The following is a 20,933-nucleotide window of genomic DNA, read 5'->3' as shown; positions in this document are numbered from 1 at the left end:
ATCCGCTTTGGTAGAGGACAAGATTCCTCAAGCAGTCATCATTAAAGGTGACGTCACAGACAAACACAAGCTAGCATGCTCCCAAAAATTAAATCCACTCACTTCTGGTGACTAGGCTCTTCTTTAGAAAGACTGAACAAAGTGCAAGACTTCTTTCAGCCCGAAAAGACATTTCCACGACATATCTATAACTAAAGGATATGAAAGCCCTTTAGAAACTGCTAACAAGGGTGTGCAGGTTTGTCACAGTATCTGCACGTGCATTAAATCGTGCAGCTAGAAAACTCGCTGAGTACATAAAAAGAAGTCACACAGAGAGGAAATAACGACAGGCCAGTTGGACTTCAGTTGTGTTGCAGCACATAACAGTCGTCCACCCTGGGGCTCTGTGCAGATGATAGGACTTTAATGGTTTGGCTGGTATAATTTCCAGTACTGTGTTTTAAAAACATTGTTTATACCTGATAGCTGTTAAAAGCCTTACAGTCTAAAATGCCTGGTCCTAAAAGATACAGTATGTGGTATTTGGATGCTGTGTTAACTACGATGTTGTTACTGTTGATGCTTTAAGGATTTGTGTTATGTGCAGTTTAATGTTGCCCTCATTTACCTTAAAACAGCCCACTTTGTGAGGCTGGACTTTGAATGATTTTATGATGTTGCATAACATTTCCAGATCAAATCTGCCATTAAAGCATCTCCCAGAAGGGAAATGGTGTCCTCGTGTAGCAGGTGACTGTTTGCCAAAAGCAAATGTATGCCATCTTCAATAAACTGAAGAGAGGAGAATATTTCACTGCTTGAGAGGAAATAACACATCTGCTTAGCACATGTTCGGCTACTGAATAAACTATCTGACAAAGCAAGAAATGCTTTGACAGCAAGACGCAGTGAGTCTCACAGAAAAGGCTTGGCGTGTGGTTTGACCTCCACCAACGGACTCATTTAGAATATAAAACATTTGGATTAGCCATTTCTAATCCAAATGGCAAGCTCTGATATTTTGTATAAATAAAAGCCACAAAAGAATTAATTGTAAATGCTCTATTGAGGAAGTCTATTTGTTCTCAGAAGTCATGATTTCTGAGTCAAAAGTCCAAGAATTTAAATGGAATGCTGCCTGAAGTCACAATTTCAGTTTGGAAAGTAAAGTTTTCTTACCATTGTTAATCTCTAAATGCACTGGGAGAGAGTTTAAAAAGGAGGTTTTTGCAGCAGCAATTGTATGAGAGTTTGTGCCTCATTAAATCAGTCACACACATACATACAGTTAAGCACAAAAATATTCATAACCCTGGCAAAGTTAGATTTATTTTTTTATTTTTTTTTGCTGATTTACCTTTGAAAATAGGCTCCGGGTATTTGAAGTTTGAAAACTTCCTTTCCATCACCTGAATATTTAGCTTCCTCCACATATTTTGTTTTATAAGATTCAAGTTGGATTTCTTGCTGGTTCACTTTAAAAAGTCAGTAACTTTAACTCAGACAATCATCTTGTTTGGTTAAAAGCTTATGTTAAAACTGGCTCCTGCAAGAGTATGAATTATTTGAACTCAGCTGCAAATCTCTATAACCGCTTTCTATGAACATGTTGCAGTAAAGTTAAAAAAGGCAATAGAAAAACCAAGTGAGGAATACCTTCTTATTAGCTTCTAATGCCATTTTTAGTTAGCCTCATCACAATAATTGCACATTGAACACTGTTGCATTTAGTGTGAAGTCATTAGATCCAGATCTGAGGCAGACATAAGATGAAAAGGAAACTAGTGGTAACCTTCCTGTTAACATGATGTAAGTAGAAACTTTAAACCAACCTAAAAGTGAAATCAAACATTTTTTCCCCACAAATATTTATGTAAGAAGAGCACTCCCTGGACTTTAGTGTGGATTTTTGGAAAACAAGGTGCTCTTTGGATGGGACAGGCATGAATTAGGATATCATAAAGCTGAGGCACTATCTTCTCAAAAATAGTAAAATGTCTTTCATAACAGTGCTATTTTAAAATAAGGTTGTTGTGAAACTTATTAAAAAGGAATGTGTTGGAGATTTTTGATAAAAAAAATATCTAAGCCTAACTACTATATTTTTCCTGTAAAATACAAAAAAATATTCTATTTTGGTTTTGTTCAAAACATGTCCAAATATTTTCAGGCAATGATTGCCACGGTTGGAAAAAAATTGGTTCATATTGATCTCTACTTTACTTATTTTACTCATCTCCACTCGTGATATTTTTCTCTTGGCATCTTTTTGGTGTATTTTTTTCTTTCCTTTTAAATGCTTGGTATGTTGTAATGATGCTGGAATACCTATTTTGTTATTGAAGAAGAGCAGTGACAAGCAAGCTGTGACCAACAAACTGAAAGACTTGCATCAAACAGAGTACAAAATCGGAAACAGTTGCTGATATTTCAACCTGAATTTATTACCAGAACAGATAGCTTTAACGGTCTGGATCCCCCAGGGTTGTGATTATTTATGTTAGCTCCAAGGGGATTCTGCAGTTTGGTCATTTTGCTATACTCATACTTTGATTCTCGTCTCTGTCTTCTGTTTAGTTTTCTGTTCAGCATTTATGTTAATTATTGATTCTGGTAGTTGGTAAATTCAGTTTGTGTCTGATTAGCTATGTTCATTATCTTTTATGCTTGCCTTAGTTTAGTTATTTCAGCATTTATGTTTACTATGCATTCTGATTATCAGTTTTGGTTCCTGTTAGCTCCTGTTCTTTATTTTGTAGTATTATCTAGTCTAGTCTGCTCTTCCTTAGATCAACATTTCCCCCTATCTAGGCATTATCTCATTCCCTATTAGATTCAGTTCCCCCTCTGCACCTGCCAGTTCTCTGCCTTCCTTTCCCTCTGTTAATTGGGTCTAACTCTTTCCAGCAGCGCAATTCACTTCACCTGTTGTTCCTACCATCTCCCCTCTTATATATTGAGTTAGCGCAGCCATTGCAGACTGTCAGATCCTCCATCTCCATTTGTCTGCCTACTTTGGTCAAGTTCACCATGTTCCTGGATCCTGTTTCCCTATCATTCCTGTAAGCCAAGTTCTGCAATAAATTTCATCTCTACCCATCATACGCCTCCCGAGCTCTTGTCTGTGTTTTGCTCCAGTTCCTAAAACCTTGTCATTAACATAATCTATTCAGTCAATTACTGCTTCTTAAGGTTTAATATGTAATTCTTACCCATGAAAATATTCAATGGTGTAGATTGCAGTGCCTTGCGAATGCATGAAAGTATAATAATACCCTCAAGCTTTTACACGTTGTCTAGTTATAACCACAAACTTTATTTGATTTGTTATGTGCTAGACATCCTTTTTACTAAATGAATGCCTAAATAAAATAGGTAAATTAAACTGAAAAATGTGGCATACATTTATTTTTTTTATTCCTTCTTGCATATTTACTCTCTTTTAGTCTACTAAAGACAACTAAAATCTAGCGTGACCAAATGCCTTCATAAGTTGCATAAATTAGTTTGTAGAATCTACCATTGAGAGATTTATTCACAGGGAAAAGCCAGTTGTACTATGATGGCCGTAGTGGTTTGTTGGAGAATCTGAGCGAACAAATAGCATCGTGAAGAACAAGTAGCTCATTAGACAGGTCAGGGATAAAGTCCTGGAGTAATTTAAAACAGGGTTAGGTTCTAAAACAATATCACTCATCTGCAAATGGAAGGAGCATCATACAAGTTTAAGCCTATGAAGACAGCCTACCAGGAGAATAATAATTAGAGAGAAGAGGCCAATGATCCACAGATCATCGTTGAAATCTTTATTAGTTTCCCTTGGGAGAAATTTGCTTCTGACAGAGGGTTTTCTGCACCAACACATGTCGCACTCATCTCTAGACTCACATAGATAAGTGAAAACATTCCTTACAAGAAAGCAGTAATATATTAAAAATACACCATTCATTACAAAAACATTTAATTGCCTAATTTAAAACAGTTGGGTAAAAGGGTTAATTGAAAACAGTAAAAACAGTGCCGAAGTTAGTATCCTCCAGGAAAAAAATTAACTAGAACAACCCATGCTCCTCCTACCCCCTTGCATACATGATTTCAGAACCAAATGGATTAAAGGAGATGCATGACTTTACATGTTTCCATGACTGTGTCTTCATCTCATGCCAAGTGCTCATTAATGAGCTTAACTGATGTATAAATGTTTGGTACTGGTTATGTTTAGAGAGGAAAACTCTGCTCCTTCTTTCTGAGTTTAACAATGTAAATTCACATTATTTGGGAGGTATTTGATTAAATGCTGTCCGCCTGTCTGAGGGTCGCTTGTTCAAAATGTTTCTGGGGAGTAAGAGGAGCTGTTGTAGCCATGATCTTTCCTGTCATCTTGAACAAATCTGAGCCCTTGATTTGACTGGTAAATTATCAAACCATAGGTGATGCCACACCTTAGTTCCAACTCAATGGTTACTCTGTAAAAAAAAAAAAAAAAAAATCAACATAATCTCTTTACAAGCACCAAACCCTGAGTCTGTGGATAAAGGGAAGACGCTGATGGATCCAGTCACACATGTGTTTGTCAGCTGAGGTTAAACTCCCAGGTAATTGAAGGAGTTTGCCTCCTGGATGTTGTGCCCATGTATGCCGCCCTCCTCCAGATGTTATCCCCAACAAGATCCATCAGCATCCCAACTGTCTGATCTATTTTCATTTGGAGTTGGTGAGCATGACCCCCATCCACTTCCAACATATGGCGTCTTGAATTGAAATCCGTGTTTTACAGGCTTACTATAACAGCTGCATGAGAGAATTTCACCACATATTCTTTTAGACCTGACACAGTTATTGGTGTAGAGAGTGGATTCACACAGCCCTGAGGAGCACCAGTACCACTGAATGCAGTGTTTGATAAGACAGAGTTAAATTTTGACTGCTTACTCCAGTCGAACATGAAAGAATGACACTATACTGTTACCACTACATGTTAGATCATTCTGTACACATATTAGTACTGACCCAGGTGTGGCTCCACCTCCATACATGCCTTCCACTTGGACAATCCTGAACACACAGCCATTGTCACAATGGAATGATTCAAATCAAAGCATTATCTAATAGAACGGTCTAGACTTATACTGAAATGAGAATGTTTGTCAGGTTTAAAAAAAAAAAAAAGATGTTCACAGACATTCTCTATCCAGTCTGATTGAACTTGAGTTGTCCTTCAAAGAAGAACAGGGAAGAAAATCAATTTCTAGATGTGCAATGCTGGTAGAGATATAACTACTTCAAAAGACTTGCAGCTAAATTTGTAGCAGAAGGTAATTCTTCAAATGATTAAGTCAGGAGGTTGAATACATATATGTGCAACACTTGTAAAACCAACAAACACCATCCAGCCTTTGCCTTCTGTTCCACAATTTTGTATATTTTGTTGTTGGTCTATCACAAGAAATTAAATTGTTTTTGGCCTTTGTGTGACACAAATTCTTTGTACTTGCCAGGACACAACTGGAGCCTCTGTTGTTACTTTTCTGTGTTTGTATTATTTGCCACCAAAAACAAGTGTTTTCTCGTTGCTTTTTTGTGTTGAATATTTTGATGAAGAGAAAGCCTGTGACTCATATTTCTGGTACTATGAATTAGTACCAGAGTGAATCTACCCTGCTCCTCTCCAGCGCTGAAGGCACAACGGAGCGGACCTCAGCTCAGAGTTCCAAACTTGCTGGCTGGTTTCGCTCACACTCCTCTCTCTTTTTGCCTTCAAAGACCGTTAACAAAAACCTTCCAATTTTTAGCTGTCTTTGTATCCAGCAAATTTCCCTCTCCCTGTTATCTTCGAAGAAGGAGCTAAGCAGCTTAGAGGATCCTGCTCTCTGCGTACCCGGCAGCCTTCACTCATTCCTGGTGGATGAACGTGCATCCAGAGCCAGCCATCCAGCGTCATTGAATATGAACCAATGTTCCCCAAGGAGGTGGTATTCTACCCCTTTTAAAGTTGACTAAAAAGTGGCTAACCTTCCTGTGTTTTCCCCAAAGGAAATTAGGCAAGCTGTAGCAACTCTGTCGTTTTGTCTCTGTAAGACAGACAGGACTAGTTAAAGGAAAGTTGTCCTTTTTTATTTATCTTCATATGGGCAAGGTTAACGGCAATGTTTGCCAGATTTTGCAAGATCAGCATGGCCAGCTTTATGAAAACAAGCCCATAAGAAGCCCAACAGGCAACTCACCACATTGATAGAGAGGCTGCTTCTAATCAGTACTCATGTATGTATTAAGTATGGTATTTATACACATACGGATACTTCCTGCTCGTAAAATTATTGTCAACTGGGGTGGTTTGTACTGCGAGGGCCAATAAATGGCTGGTTCAAAAACAATACCAGAAAAAAAACAAAAAAACAAGGCCAAAGTTGCATATATAATATTGGGACTTGGCAACACTGGTTAATGGCTAGGTTTAGATAAAGGATCCAGAATTGTTAATGTTGTTTGTGTATGTTTCAAACAGCTGTGCTCAGCGGTAAGCTAAAAGCTCCCCTTCCTTGGAGTCTATATGGGGATTAAACTGTTTTAAGTAACTTGGTTTATATTTATCGGGTTTGAGAGAGAACTAATCAGTTTTTTTTTTTTTTTTTTGTTTTTTACTGTTTTAAGCTATTTTGACCTGCTATAGCAGTCTTTGTATTTTGAGTACTGTTTTAACTAACTGTTCTCTCTCCATTCTTTTCTCTTTTTCTCTTGTGTTGCCTAAACACAAACACAGACCTCTCATTTCACTTCACCAAGTTTTAACATTTTGTGCAGATCTGTCACATAAAATACGATTAGAAAATAAATAATGTTGCAGTCTGAAATGTAAGAAAATAGGTAAAATGCCAGGGGAGTGAATACTTTTGTAAGCCACAGTAAATGCGCCCATTGCTGTTGACCATCATTTAATGGCAAAGACAAATACAAAAAAAAATATTTTTACCGATAAAATGCAATTGACGAAAAGCCAGCATTTAAAAATCAGCAGTGACGTTGCTCCTGTGTTTAAAGTGAATTGCCCTCTACTACTTTAATTATTGGGTTGGACATTCAATCAGATCTTACATCTTGTGAGAGGTCCTCTCGGCAAATCCAACAAACTTCTCGTTGCTTAATAAAAAAGTGAGAATAAATCTATGCTTCAATTACTGCTCACATAGTGAAATGTCACAGGGCAGCGGGTAAATTAAGGATGAATTTCTGAGGCATTCTTCTTTAATACTCCAGTCACAGATGCCGCACTCCTGAGTTTCTCATTCTCAGATCAATTTGTCGTGGTTGCCCTGTTGGCAAACGCAGAGACAGATTTGGCAGGGAAAGCCTGTTATGTATAAACCACGTGTCAAACCTCCCTTTTTGCCTGTTTTCAGGTCATTCCTGACAGCAACAGCTGTAGAGCGTGATATATTTAGAAACTGGAGACAAAGGAATATGAAGCTACTGACAGCATTAGCTGAATAATAAAAAACAAAAAAGCATTCCCGCTTTTCAAATGTAGATATAGGGAACATGGGATTCGCTTTGTGGTTAAACTCTGTGGGGCTTTTGACATCGCTGCATGTACAATAAATTGTTAAGTAATAACCTTATCTGCACAGCACAGATTTGTGGCCAATTCTGTCGTATACTACCACTTAGGAACTCTCAAATTTACATCTGCTGTTTATTTAAGCAGCTGTGGAGCGTGACATTCATTAACTTAAATATTGTTGTGTGCATGCAACTTTAATTAATGACCTTGTACTCAGCTATTATTTTCTGCTACATTTAGTGCATGCCACAGTTATGTTAAATAAATAAATGTTTTACTATTTTTTACAGCATTAACAACCTAGCAATAAAATTAAATTATGCATTTTTTATACCACATATGTGACTAGGGAAAGGGAACCCAAATTTCATATATCCTATCTGACCTGAACAGATTGTGAACAGGATGGGAAGATTACACACTATGTGACTTTAGCAACTCTCAAATACGTAAATTAATGCTTAAGAAGTTATAACAAAATAGGAAAAAGTCCATCTTAATCATGATTGAGTTCATAACAACTGCACTGATGAATAAATCAGTGCAGTTGCACTGATAAATTATCTTTTTTACGAGTAGTGACTGGAGTAGTTTTTATTGAAAGAACAAACATTGAATATCTAACTGCTAAGATAACAAACAGCTAATTGTAAATTGAACACTAATGGTTAGCTGATATATTGTAACTTGAGTTCTTTTTCTATCCCAAATGTTGCAAAATATGTGCTGCATTCAGTAAGTTTTTCTAAACACTAGTGTTCAGCTAGTTGGCTAAAAGTCAAAATTCAAAGGGCGGTCGACCCTGCAGGGTGAAAATGATAAAAAGTGTTAGAGGTCAATGTAAACAATCAAAATGTCAAGAAGATTTTTTTCATGCATGGTTACACATAAAAATTGCTGAACCTATGGTGACAGCTATTCAGCACAGAGACATCAATGACTCTCAGCTGTCTCAGACTTCAAAATAACAATCACGCTTGTGCTCTACATTTTACTAGAAGACATGTTTTTCCTTTATGTTTTCTTTGCCACAAATATTGTAGAGAGCGTATACAAAGAATAGAATAGAACACAATAGAATAACTTTATTGTGGGTCAACAGGTTGAATGGTTGTCTTGCAATTTGAAGATTGTTGTTCAATTCCAGCTTCCCCCTGTCACATGTTGATGTACCTCTGGGCAAGGCACTTAACCCCAAGTTGCCTTCCGATCTTTGTATCGGTGTATGAATGTGAGTGTAATCAGGTGAATGTGGCTATAGATTACTTTAAGTGGTCAGCATGACTGGAAAAGTGCTAAATAAGCTCAGTCCATTTATTGTGCTGCAATGGGGAAATTTGGGCATGACAGTGTAAAAAACACAGAGGACACCAGATTTACACACTAGATTAAATAATATTAATTGAAATTGTACTGTGCAATTTTTAATAGATAATATTACATATTCATCTAAAAAAGCAATGTTCAAGTTAAAATAGAGGAAAGACAAAAACTATGCAATATCCATGACTGTACAAACTTCCAGAGAAGCTAAAAAGTGTGCAAATGTTCAATAGTATCTGAGAGAGTAAGTGTAAATAATTATTGATTAGATTAACAACCCATGGAACTAGTGACAATTATTGAGTCTGTTGTGAGCAGCAGAGATAATAAAGTCTAGTAGCAGCTGGGCGGAAGGATCTGTGGACCATTCCTTTGAGCATCTAAGCTGCAAGTAGTCTGTCACTGAAAGAGCTCTAAAGCTCTTCATGCATGGGGTGGGAGACACTGTCCAACAGTGATGGTACTTTTCTTACAGTCCAGTACTGCAGACCAACTTGTCAAAGACACAGCCCAGTGCCCTCACATACTGCAGTCAACCAGTATGAAAGTCCAGTATCCACTGGGGCAGGTGGTGATTAAAGCTGCCACAGGTGTAAACACTTAGAACTAATTGCAAATTCAGCACAGGGAGCAAGGAGTGACATCATGCACAGAGCAGCAGAGCAACCAAAACAAACAGCCTACGGCTTTAACATTACACTTTCTACTACTGTAATCAAAAATGGCGACACAACATGGTGACTTCCATTGGGTGCACTGCCACCTATGTATTTATAAACAACTCATTCTAAGCTATGCAACGCTTTCATTTTTTATGTGATTGTTATTAGACTTTGGCAGACTATGTATTTATGAAAGCAATACTTGATTTATGCTAATAAAAAGCAAAATTAGATTCATGTGCATTAAGGCCTAGATAGTTCATAATAGGATTGTGCTTTTGGGCATCTTTGTCTAATTGCTTACTGCGCCTTCTGGACACAGTAAGCAACTGGACATCCAGATCAACATTCCAGCTTTAATGCAATGGTTACCTCCCTTACAATAAGCACAGTGGAGTTTTCCAATTTATGTTAAAAAATTCAGTCTAATTCACAGGTTTTATTTCTACTGCTTAGCCAACAGTGATTTCATAATCTTGGTAAATTAAGGATGGACTGCAAGCCATTTTTACATGCATTACCTCAGGAACAGTAAAAGCTGCTATCACTGTGGACATGGTACAGTCAGCGCTGAGCTTTGAAAGCTGCACATCCATGATCAATAACTGCTCCCTGCAGACATTGATTCAGCCATATGTATATATCATTATTTTATGTCACAGGTCAGCTGTATTTATTTTTTCCAACTCAATTTTCTTATTTTTAAATTATCATAATGGACCAAATAGCAAAATTGTTTAAATAATCCAAAGTAATACATTATATATATATTTTTATTTTTTTTAGATACATATGTCAATTACCTATCTATGTGAAAGTCTTGTTTAAAATTAAACATATTCTTTTAAGAGAGACCTGCTATTATTGTTTGGCACATTTTATGCAAATATTAGAAAAGACAAAAACATCCATTGTTATTGTGCGGTGGATTCACTTTCTTCATTTTATTCATGTCATTTAGGGTTCATTTGCAGTCTGCTACAGTGAGGGTAATTGTGCCATGATTAAAAGTGGCAGTCAGCTTTCTCTGCCAGAAGTCTACCTTTCCCTTCCTCCCTGCTGCAGTGTTTCAGACACTTGGTCATCAGAAGTGACTTTCATTGTGACAGAAAGTGAATGATGTGTCACATGACCTTCGTAGCTCAGTCACCCAAGTGACATTTGTTTCACAGTTTGAGAACCATGAGGGCAGGAGACACATCTGTGGTTTTCTGCATGTAGAGAGCACAAAGAAACAGATTGGTTGAATGTCCTGCTTCATGTGTGGTAATACGAGTCCTCTGCATGCAAACCTTTCTCCCTCAAGCAACCTTCTGCTCCCCAATTACAGCATGTCCCAAACTGATTGCAAGTGTGTTCGGAAAAGCAAATTATTGTTCATATCGCAATAACACACTACATATCTCAATCGAGATGTGATTATTTTTTATGCATTTGACTTTTTGTTGTGGAGTGTTTGCATTTGGATTTTAGTGTGTGTGTGTGTGTGTGTGAGTATATGAGAGTCTCTTCTCTCCTGATCTCCCCAGGCACAACCTGCCACATTGACTTAATGGATCAATCTACACCTCACAGGTGCACCAGATGGGCATCACTTCGACTTTAAAATTCTAGGCCATATATGCCAAAGTCAGTTTGTATGTGACCAGCTAAAAATAAGAAAGAAAGAAATATACTATAAATATAAACCGGGCTGTTCAGAAGTAATGAAAGGCTGACTGAGAGAGAGTAAGCTAGACTATGACCAATTCTTATCTACAATGTCTTTGAAGAGATGTTTGCTTATGCATTTTCATGACCGAATGGGTTGATCTACCCTATCTACTGTATGAGTATAAAACTAATAAATTGCTTTAATGTGCTTACTGACATGTTCACAATGACATATATTTAATCAATAAGTGAAGACAGTCTTGCAGCTAAATCCATTTAGATAATAAAATACACAGAAACACAAACTAACAATCTCATCGGAGGTGAGGTTTAGTGTCTGTAGGTTTATCGTCTGTAGGTTTAGCGTCGAGCTGCTGCTTTATTGGGAGGCATTGCAGAGGGTCAGGCTCGGTCCAGCATTATTTATAATTGATTTGTTAATTAAGCAAAGTTTTTGGTTTCTTTTTATATGCATATTATGTGACTATGTTCCTTTAACATTGAATACAAATTATACTATATTTAAAAAAATTGTGATGAACAAACCCTTCACCCTTGAGACATTCATTCTAGCAATACGATTCATATTTAAAGTCAGTTAAAAAAAATAAAAGTACAGTATTTTTTGGACCATAAGCCACTCTGGATTATAAGGCACATTTAATATTCTTCCCAGGTGTGTAATATCACTCTGCCCCTCCGGATACGCAGCTCTCTCCTGAAAGGGAGAGCTATCCGTCTCTGTTGGAAGGACGGAGTAGTTGGACTACACTGCCCTGTTTCTAATAAAAGGCCAAAATAAACGTAACTTTTATACCGAATTACATTGGTTTATTGTTGCTAGTGTGTACTCCAGGTGCAGGCTGCCTTACATGAACACACTTTTAGTATAGACATTACAGTCAGGCAGTAGACTGCTCCTGTTACGGGGCTGATCAGGTAGTGACACAGTGGGCCGTAATGCTCTGAATATCCATTGAGTGGAACAGCTTTGTTGCTTACCAAAGATTTCTGAGCGGAGTGTACCACAAAAAATCAATTAGTAAGCAAAACAAGTACTGTAATCATATATAAGGCACACCATTGATTTTTGAGAAAACGTAAGGATTTTAAGTGCAAGATTAAAATATAGCAATTGATGTTTTTTTTTCACAAATAAATGCAATTTGTTTATGTGTGATTTTTCATGTTTTCCCCATGCATTCATAGGCATTTTGAAACTTTTCATCTATGCTCCAGAAACATGCAGGTCCTTTTGTCCATTTAAATTGTCCTTCTGTGTGCGCATGTGGATGATGGTTTTGCTTGTTTTTATCGGTTTTGGGCCTGAAACTGACTTGTTACTTGTCCAGTGTGTACTTCAGCTTTTGTCCCATGTGGCCATAGATGCTTGAGATGCTGGGACTAAACCAGAATATTCATAAAACAGAAAATCATGCTGAGAAACTGTAGATGCTAAGCAGCTTTCAAAAATATTTGGTATGCCATGGAAACACAGCTAAAAAATACAACATGTTTCTTGTTTTATAGCAGAGATTTTTTTCATAGAAAATAGAGCGTTAGAGTTTATGTTGTCACATGCAAAGCACAGCTGTCCACTGACACAGAGGGAATTGGATCTTCCAGCACAGCCTGAAGCCCCATGTGGTTGGCTGCACCTTTCTGACATCACCCATCATTCTTTTAGCCGAGGCCTCCCTCTACCCGTCGTCTTCTTCTCTTCTTCTGTCCACAAGCTCTGGCAGAGACTTGAAAGCGCAGGTCTATCCTGAGGAAAGCTCACCCTTTTGGGCAGAAATGACAGATGTGAGTCTATCTCTGGCTCAGTGTTGCCGAAACTTTTTTTTAATACTGTATTTTGAACAGAATCGCCCAATAATATATTACTAATATACTAGTAAGTGTAAAAGTAACTGTAAAAAAAAGCATTTTAAAAATGTGTTTCTGAGTTGTTCTTGCTTTCGTTTTGATCAATATGTTATTATTCTAAATATTTTAGTTCCCGTCCCTTCACTCAGTTAATTGTTGCTTTTAATTATTCTAATTTCCCGGCCCCAGTGAATTGTGTCACTCATATAAACCATGTTGATTTAAATTGTCACTTTTCCTCCAGTCTAAGCCTCTCCCTTAGTGTTGAAATATTTTTAGGTTTTGATGGTGAATTGCGACGTTCCCGCTGTGAAGAACAGCAGTGCAATTGGCGAGAGAAATAAAAATAGCTTGGCATGTCAGCAGGGGTTTATGATGGCCTCTTTTTCCTCAGAGAACTCATATTAAGTCCTACCCACATCTTGTACAATAGACCAGGGGGTTTAGGCTGACAACCCTAGTCACACCAAGTGCAGCTTTCAGCATGTCTCAGAGTGGCTGTTGCTTTAATAGGTTGCTTTGTCTCTTTTTAAAACAACTCCATGCACATTTAAAAAAATACACAGCTGACACCCTTTTGCCACCTCTGCCACTTCTTTTACATAAAGAAGTGTAAAACATAAATTATTCTTTTACTTTATCTGCCACTGAAAATTTTAGAAAAAAATCCAACCTTTAAGTTGTGCATTTTATTCAGTTGGGAAATCTTACTTTAAAAGGCATAACCATAGCATTATTTTTTACAATTCATACTGAAATACATAAGTTTATCTTATCTTTATTGGAACTTCTAACTAGCAGTCAGTGACTTTCTGCTTCCCTCGAGTACACATATCTAACACAGGAGTCAATTTCTTTCAGTCACTGGCCACAAGGCAGAACAAGGACCTATATTTATCTTGCCTCCACGCACAGTGAGCAGGATGGTGAGGGAGTTAGAAAAATCTCCAAAACCCACTGTTAAAAAACTGAAGCGACGAGTGGCATCTTAATCTCCATGACAACTGTTAAACGGGATCTACAGGCTTTATTGGCTGGGGGAAATGCCAGGAATAAGTTTTTTTTTGTTCAGCAGTAGGGCTAACATCTATACTGTCCTGAACTGTCCTGGTAAAATGGGAAAATGGGACTAAGATTGAGCTTTTTTTTAACACAATAGCTTTAAATGGGTCTGGTATATATATATATATATATATATATATATATATATATATATATATATATATATATATATATATATATGTATATATGTATATGTATATATATGTATGTATGTATGTATGTATGTATGTATGTATGTATGTATGTATGTGTGTGTGTGTGTGTGTGTGTGTGTGTGTGTGTGTGTGTGTGTATAAATCATGTTGTTTCCGCCACCGTTAAAGCCCATAAAGTCCATTTTAGAGCAACTAAACATGGCACAAGATCCATCAATCATGGTATGGTACGTATCTTAGTCTTAAAACCAAAGTTTGTGAGGCTAATGTTCAAGTCTGCTACCAGCACTCCACAGAAATTACAGTGACAGCAGTCACTGTCATTTTTGAACTCGTATGACTTGCACATCTGCAAATGCAATGCCCAATTTGCTTATTCTGGCAAGAAGTCGGGGACTGCATTTGGAATCATGATGCATTACTTTTAGAAACATTTGTTGGATCAATTGTAAAGTAATTAATTTGTAATGAAAAGTTGTCATGATGTGCTTTTGAACAGGCCCCAAATGCAGATAGCATTTGGGAGGATCATGGTCGTGCAGATTTACTAAAAAGCCATAATGTCAACTTACAGTAACCAATAAGGCAACTGAGGACACTAAAACTAATATAAGAGCAACAGTAGAATCCTTTAAGGAACAATAAAAAATACTGGGGAGGTGTAATTTTGACATGGAAACCAGGTGACTACATTAAACAATGAATGGCAACTGGCTGGGGAACAACGGTGAATAACTAGGAGAATAAATATCACAAAGTAAACAGATCTAAATCTAAAAATACAAATATACCTCAAAATACAAAACTCAGACAAAAGTGATTACCAAGTCCTTAGGATACTGTCAAAAAGTGTACAAACAATACATTCTACCAGGGCGAACTGTTTTCTGCACAAATACAGAATACACTTGATGAACATTCAAATATTTATTGGGAAATACATTTAAAGCATGTAATAAAAAATATAAGCAGAAAATGTTTTGGAACCGAAGGGGCTGTGGAAAAACAAACCAATATTTAGTATCTCGGAGGCCGCTGATGGTGCACTCCAGCGAGAACCATCCATATCCTGGAGCTTGGCAATCTGTCCACATGAAAGCTTTGCTGGTATTGCAAAATGAATCTAATAATACTATGAAACTCGTTTTCAGCGAGTTAAAGAGGATGAACAATGTAATCAGAGGGATAAATTGTTAACTGAGAGGGGGTTGGGCTTCTATGGCAGTGTAATTGCAAATTGGACATATGCAGCCAGATGGGATTGGGCCTTCCTGACGCTAAAGCCAGTCCACATAAATCATCAAACTAATTGAATGTCTACTTACATAATTTAAAAAATTCATGGACATTAAAGGAACTGGACTAGAAAGGATTATTTTGTAGTTTTCTGGAAAAAATAGCGGTTTGTAAATCAGCTGATGCACAGGAAATTATGGGATGATATACATTATTCAGGACATTTGACTTTGCAGCTTCTCCCTAAAACAGACAAATATTTATCTACCCCCCCCCCCACACACACACACACACACACACACCCATACACCTCGCAAATTGCATTTAATTGTAAACAGTCAGTCACTGTAACCCTGCTGTGTACAGTGTCTGTGTGTCTTTCGTGAAGCAAACCTCAAGCCAAAGCAACTCAACAGCATTCTTTCAAACTTCAGACAGGATGTCGTGGTGTCCACTATCAACCCGACCATGCCGTCTAGATTCTTGGTTTCGTTGTTTTTGTACAGGATGTGAAAAGTCATGCAATCTGACAAAGAAAAAAAGTGCTCCAACAGAATGTTGGTTTATTGTTGTGGTCACCCAACCCTAGTGATCAGCTCCTTTGGGTCATGAGGGGGCGATGTAGAGAAAATGCTGACCCAAGAGAAGGCAATGGTATTACTTACCATTTAATGTAGTAAATGCAGCTGAATGTCTTCCTCATTGTTTTTGAAACTCATCAGTAATTGTAAATAAAATAAAATAAAATTGTTTAAATAACTCACTTCACTTTTAATTTATTTTTTTTAAGACACCAGGATGACATATGAATGGCTGCAGTATGTTTTACAGTCTATTTCCCTGGAAAATAACATCAGTCTCTAGAGGACAAAATTCAGATTTAAAGAGCTAGTTATCAGGTGAAGACAACTGTTTGTTCAAATCTAAAAAAAAATAAAAATAATACATACAATTAATCATTTATTCTGCACCACTCAAGATATTCTGTGGCTGTATTATTTTTGAAAAAAAATGATCGTTTTGATGAAAAAGTTGTAGTTATGACCTTTACAGGTTTTTTTAAGTGTTGAAAAACAAAACAAATATTAGGAGTCAGTTTACATATTCCTCACACAAAGATAAATATTTATTGTTGCCTAAATCTGAGCCGGCACCCAGCCAGTCAGGTTCTGCTCCTCAGCACAATAAAGATGTTTCTGATTCAGATTGCAATTACAGCAGTTTTAATAAGTTTTGTTGCTTCCATTTGCTTTTTTTCATTATTTTTTAGTTTTTTTGTAAACTAAATATTCTAATTAAGATACATATAAAGCCATACCTTTCTACCTCTTTTCTTTTTTATTCCACTTGGTCATTACCCCATTAACACATTTATTATAAGATGACGGGTCAAAATTATCCCGAGGAGGGACAAATATATCTGGAAATAACATCCTATAACATCTGCAAGTTTCCTAACTTTGTTAGAAAGTAGGTCAGGCTGCTATTTACACAGTGAACTTGTAAACCCTAATTACACCATCCAACAGACTGATAACACGGCTAGTAACAATGTCATTATTGAAAATATGGGACAATCCAATAGATGAGAAATTTATGTGTGGAAATATTAATCTTAGCTGTTGATCATTAGTCCTTGTGCAAAGAGCTGGGCAGAAAAACTGGCTAGGATTTTACGTTTATTCTCCATGTGCAAACGTGAACCTGGAAATATCTTTACTACATTTTAACAAACACTCTGACTCCAGATCTTAGTTAACAGATTTTTTCAGACAAATGTTTCAATGCCAAACATAACATATAAAATGGACTTCTTTGAAGAATATGTAGCATTCTTTATAGTTAGAGCCAGCGATATTTCCGAATGTTTCCCTGAGTCCCTTTTTGAATAACAACACATGCACAAGACCGGCTTACCTTGCATTTTTTTTTTTTTTTTTTTTGCAATAGGTTGATGTTATACACAGAAGAACCATGCTCACTAATTTAACACTTTCCCACACAAATCCTTTTCCACCAAGTTAATGATGTACGACTACAATAAGATGTTGAGATTACCATAAGCATTTAAACAAATAGGACACAAACTGTTCTCTAAACTACTGACATTCCATAATAACAGCGGTGTGGTGTGTGATTTCTCACTGGACATAAATTCCCTCATGGTGGCCCAGTCCCCTCTAGATCTCAACACTGCAGCTCAACACTGCATATATATATAGTCTCCATAAAGTTTGTACGCATAGGTGAGAGTTTGTAGGAGGGTCTGCACATTCTGACATAAAATAAAATGTTTTCTTTATAAATAACCGCTTTTGCATGACGTACGTAAGATTTAGTACTTGTTTTGTGCACATGCAAGCTTTATTAGGCCGCTGATCTAGAATAGGCTTTTATTCTGTGGTTTTGTGGAGAACTCTGTTTTGTTGCCGTCATGCAAAATTCAAAACCGCTAAAGTGCAAATTACATGGAAAAAATGTCAAAACATATAGAAAATCTAAATCCAATGGTTTTTCACAATGGTACATAAAACTAGCTGCCCCATACTGATCTGATGGATTTTTGTCACACTTACTGTCTGAAAAACTGTGCAAAAGTGAATACAAAGTGATGGCTTCAGTCATTACAGGAAAACTGCTATCAGAACTAATCTTGTCCTTTTTTATGTATTTTTCTCATGTTCCAATTTTTTTCATCTTCTAATACATGCATAACAGAAAATAAAGCTATGACGGAAAATAGATTTGAACAGTAGTGTTGGTGACAAACTTTAACTAGAGTGAGTTTAATAGTATTTTATTTTGTTATATGGGACTTTAAACATAACAACAAAGGAGAAATAAAATAAATGATTTGACAAAACAGCTTAAAAAAGTCAAGAAACCTAAAGGTTCTGACACTGTATACACAATTTGGTCATTCAATAGAGACCAGTGAGAGTTATTTTTTAATGTTTGTTATAAGGAAATAAAGCATTCATAATTATGAAAACAAAGCAGACAGAAAAACAAAGAATTGGCCCACACATTTCTTGTTTAGCTAAGTTCTGAGTGATTGACAGTGTGGCACAAAATGATTTTCTACGTTATTCTCTCCTTGTCTTGACACATCAATCGCATAATTATTTGCAAAGACAGCGCGGCTGATGATTGGTGACTCATTTAAAGAGAAGCCGAGACTTGAAGCGATTCAAGAAAGTGACTGGCATGTGAGTAAGTAAAGCACTGCAGCGAGACATGAGGAATAGGCTTTTGTGTGACAAATCAAACCTCAGGGACCCAGGGTACTAGAGGCGATAGAAATTAAGCACAACTATTAAATTTTTTTAAGTTTCTTTTTTATTCACAGTGTAAGAAATTCCAGACAGGGTACAAATGTCAGTCACCTCGCATGTTCCCATTTTGGACTGCATTTAAAAATGTTTTGTTCAGCAAGAATGACATTAAAATAATAATACCTCTTAGGTGTTTATTTTTAGAAGAATTTCAACCTTTTTATGTGGAACAGATCACCAAAGAGAATCCTTTTTTTTCAAAGGTGAAAACAATGATTTTAGAGGGCATTCTGTTGAACCTTTGTAGAAAACAAGTCGTTATGACACATTTTCTGTCATCTATTAAAATGTTTTTTCTCTGCCTGTATTGCACAGGAGCTGAATTAATCTAATACTAAAACTCAATTTTAATATACCACTCTTAAAGCACAAGCCCAAACGTTGACATTCTTCTTTTAAACTGTAAGAAATACCAATGTGAAAAAAAACTTACACCTGCGCAGTTTAATGTTTTTGCTTTAAGATATTGACGAGACCAGAAATGGTCTGAAATTGGCCTAATGGTGATGGCTGGATGAGATGTACATCGGAGTAAATATCTCAGGCAGAACTGATTGAGGTGGATGGAGGCTGACATTTATGAGGCTCAAAGACTTGGAACAACAAGGTTCCCAAATGTCAGGATCGCTCCAGAGATCATATTCAGAATGTTGAACACCAATCAATCCCAAAAGCCAAGTTAAACAATGTAAGACAGGATATGTTTGTTGATTGGTTGATTAACTGATAGAGTTCCACATGAAAAATATTAGCTATGATGTATATTTGTCATGCTCCAAAGTCGAATATTATGCACAGCTTATTACATATTATCTTACATCATAATAACAGGGATACTTGTTTAAAAATTATTTAATATTACTTATTATTAAAACTTGTAATCTTTAGCTTACCTTTTACAATGATTGATGAACTTAATTACAGTTACTGACCAAAGAAAATAACACATCAATCATTTTGGTATCCTGAGCAACAACAGAAACAAAGACTAGGCTGTATTTATCTCCATGGGGTGGCCGAAGGCATAAGACGCTATTTGACAGTGTAGCTCCACATGACTTGAAACAGTTTTGCAAAGTTCAACAAAATGTGTATAAACTATATTTGTGAAAATTGTCACTATTATATCTGAGCTGGTAAATAATTCAGTGACTGTTTCCATCAGAAACGTTGATTTAATGCATTTACAACACATGCAACTGTAGGTTAGTTGTACAATCCCAGAGCAGTAGCCTGTTTAGAGTCAATAAATGTATTGATTTAGATCAACAAAAGTTTACACAATACACTTAACATACTCAACAACAATTGCAAACAGGCCTTGTGTTTCTAGCAACATCCACTGGATGCCTTAAAACCAGATCTTCCACTGCATTTTCATTCTCTTTAAAGATAAATGGAAAATCCCCTTTATCATTTATCAACTCATTTGTTCAACTGGCCCCAAAATTAGCCAGCAACTCTTTTTCCCTTGCAGTCCAACACCACCCAATTCTTACTAACTCAAACCGGCAGCTGATACTCCCTTAGCCTGTTAACAAGCATCCCTATCACTCTTTCCTTGTAAACCCTTGAAACCCTGATCCATTAGTGGTGACCCTGCCTACAAAGCTGTCTGTGTTCTGAAGGACAGGAGGCAGAGTCCAGAGCCTCCCACACCAAAGCCTGGATTAGTTGCTAATCCTTGGAGGTATTTCTCTCGTCTCTGCTTTTCAGGAATCTGCTTGCTGCATCACTTAACTTTTCAAGGGAAGGGAGTGAAACAGAAACATGAGGGAGTCTACAAATGAAAATACAAGAGTCAAGCCACTTAACTGAAGTATCTAAAAGGTAGAAAGAAACTATGTAGTGCCTTGCCTTCTTTGTGGCAACTATAGGAATGTTTCCTTACTGATTTGCCTTGTAGACAACTGATTTAAGCCATGATCTTTTCATATTAGTCGCAAAAAAACAAACAAACAAACAAACATAATTAAGTGGTGAGATTACCTAATACCATTACCTCTAACCTTGACAACATTCTGACTCTTGAATGCTACATTGTTACAATCAGGTCGAAGATAAAGACTTCCATATCTTAATAAAGTTAAACTGAGGA

Source organism: Fundulus heteroclitus, chromosome 4 (genome assembly GCF_011125445.2).
Source record: "Fundulus heteroclitus isolate FHET01 chromosome 4, MU-UCD_Fhet_4.1, whole genome shotgun sequence".
Taxonomy (NCBI): Eukaryota; Metazoa; Chordata; class Actinopteri; order Cyprinodontiformes; family Fundulidae; genus Fundulus; species Fundulus heteroclitus.
This window is presented reverse-complemented; position numbering follows the sequence as displayed.